The sequence below is a fragment of the Eremothecium sinecaudum genome, chromosome II, assembly GCF_001548555.1.
Source record: "Eremothecium sinecaudum strain ATCC 58844 chromosome II, complete sequence".
NCBI classification, from domain to species: domain Eukaryota; kingdom Fungi; phylum Ascomycota; class Saccharomycetes; order Saccharomycetales; family Saccharomycetaceae; genus Eremothecium; species Eremothecium sinecaudum.
This window is the reverse complement of record NC_030893.1, coordinates 1,000,001-1,002,500: the sequence shown is the minus strand read 5'-3', so window position 1 is coordinate 1,002,500 and position 2,500 is coordinate 1,000,001. Positions and strand designations below refer to the sequence as shown.

Sequence of the window (2,500 nt, the reverse complement as noted above, 5' to 3'; positions counted from 1 at the left end):
ACAAAATTAATACATAGAGAGAACAACTAGCAAAGGGGGAAGTAGTCAAGAGGGTGGTGGGTGAATAGTTTGGAGAAGCGGGGGGGAAAAAACTAGGAAAACCAAAAAAAAAACCAAAAAAAAAACCAAAAAAAAAAGATTCAATGGAACATATATATATTAAAATAGGTAAAGGAATTGGCAATTAAAAGGGATTGGTTTTTTTTTTTTTTTTGTTTTTTTTTTTTTTTTTGTTTCCTCCTCTGGGGGTTGCAAAGAAAGAAAATGTGTAGTCTCCGCACGCGCACAGCACTAAGAGTTTAAAAAACGGTGCTAAATGTAAAGTTTTTTTGTAGGTGAAAATGACTAGTGAGGAAAAAATCATAATACAAAGTAGTGTATTTTTTACAAAAAAAGTACACCTGGGTATATAGAAATTAAATATTGGAATTAGAATAAGTAACTGGGAGGTACTTCATGCGAAAGCAGTTGAAGACAAACAGAAAGAAGTCTGGAAACAGAAGTCGAGTAGGTTTGTACAGTTCGTAAGAACATATTATGGCCTCGTCAAGCGGTGGAGAGAGCCACTGAGGGATCGTCAGATGTACTCAGTCTCTATACAGCGCAAGACATGGGTGATGAATCTGCTTTTGTTTTGTGAAGTTATTGTTGAGGGAACTTTCCCTCTTTCAGTAGCGGATCGAATCACACGATTCTAGCCTGAACAGTCTCGTCCTGGACATCTAGCGATTCCATGGGCGAGCAGCGGAGGATTTGGTGGATTACTAGCCAATGGCAATCCAAACCAAAGAATCTGATTCGGGGGAATGCCTCATTGGATAGCCGGTGCCTTTTTTGGGGGTACTGTGATTCTCTGAGTGTAACCTCCTCTTTGGTTGCTGATATTAAACCTGTGCTGTGAAACATCGGGACAGTGTTTAGTGGAAAGCAACTAGAGGAATTCAAAGAGTGCTATGGTAAGGGGACGGTTGCAGGGAGAGTGTAAAAGCTCGAACAGTGATTTAGTCCAACACAGTCGTGGGAAAGAGAAAAAGATTTTATATCCTTTTTTCGCTTCTGCTTCTGTATTATCTATCAGTCTATCATCGAAGAACTCCTGGGTGTGCTTAGGTGCGCTTAAGAGTTATTCTTTTAAGATAGTTATCTGGTTGATCCTGCCAGTAGTCATATGCTTGTCTCAAAGATTAAGCCATGCATGTCTAAGTATAAGCAATTTATACAGTGAAACTGCGAATGGCTCATTAAATCAGTTATCGTTTATTTGATAGTTCCTTTACTACATGGATATCTGTGGTAATTCTAGAGCTAATACATGCTTAAAATCTCGACCTTTTTGGAAGAGATGTATTTATTAGATAAAAAATCAATGTCTTCGGACTCTTTGATGATTCATAATAACTTTTCGAATCGCATGGCCTTGTGCTGGCGATGGTTCATTCAAATTTCTGCCCTATCAACTTTCGATGGTAGGATAGTGGCCTACCATGGTTTCAACGGGTAACGGGGAATAAGGGTTCGATTCCGGAGAGGGAGCCTGAGAAACGGCTACCACATCCAAGGAAGGCAGCAGGCGCGCAAATTACCCAATCCTAATTCAGGGAGGTAGTGACAATAAATAACGATACAGGGCCCATTCGGGTCTTGTAATTGGAATGAGTACAATGTAAATACCTTAACGAGGAACAATTGGAGGGCAAGTCTGGTGCCAGCAGCCGCGGTAATTCCAGCTCCAATAGCGTATATTAAAGTTGTTGCAGTTAAAAAGCTCGTAGTTGAACTTTGGGTTTGGTTGGCCCGTCCGATTTTCTTCGTGTACGGGATCCCACCGAACCTTTCCTTCTGGCTAACCTAGGGTACTTGTATCCTAGGCGAACCAGGACTTTTACTTTGAAAAAATTAGAGTGTTCAAAGCAGGCGCAAGCTCGAATATATTAGCATGGAATAATAGAATAGGACGTTTGGTTCTATTTTGTTGGTTTCTAGGACCATCGTAATGATTAATAGGGACGGTCGGGGGCATCAGTATTCAATTGTCAGAGGTGAAATTCTTGGATTTATTGAAGACTAACTACTGCGAAAGCATTTGCCAAGGACGTTTTCATTAATCAAGAACGAAAGTTAGGGGATCGAAGATGATCAGATACCGTCGTAGTCTTAACCATAAACTATGCCGACTAGGGATCGGGTGGTGTTTTCTTATGACCCACTCGGCACCTTACGAGAAATCAAAGTCTTTGGGTTCTGGGGGGAGTATGGTCGCAAGGCTGAAACTTAAAGGAATTGACGGAAGGGCACCACCAGGAGTGGAGCCTGCGGCTTAATTTGACTCAACACGGGGAAACTCACCAGGTCCAGACACAATAAGGATTGACAGATTGAGAGCTCTTTCTTGATTTTGTGGGTGGTGGTGCATGGCCGTTCTTAGTTGGTGGAGTGATTTGTCTGCTTAATTGCGATAACGAACGAGACCTTAACCTACTAAATAGTGCTGCTAGCATTT

At 41.4% G+C, this 2,500-nt stretch overlaps 2 non-coding genes across 2 annotated transcripts in view, besides 1 other annotated feature; both read left to right on the top strand.

Annotated features, from left to right (window-relative positions):
• Positions 1–456: part of a sequence feature (Nontranscribed_spacer_2_1) that runs on past the window's edge.
• Positions 457–964, top strand: AW171_hschr2556. Its single transcript, XR_001930141.1, has one exon. It is a non-coding gene; the product is annotated as an external_transcribed_spacer_1 (non-coding RNA).
• A 177-nt stretch (positions 965–1,141) lies between these two features.
• The window catches only part of AW171_hschr2555, a 1,797-nt gene continuing 438 nt past the window's right edge, over positions 1,142–2,500 (top strand). The window contains exon 1 of the ribosomal RNA XR_001930234.1: positions 1,142–2,500. This exon is cut by the window's right edge and continues 438 nt beyond it. This is a non-coding gene — a ribosomal RNA (18S_ribosomal_RNA_1).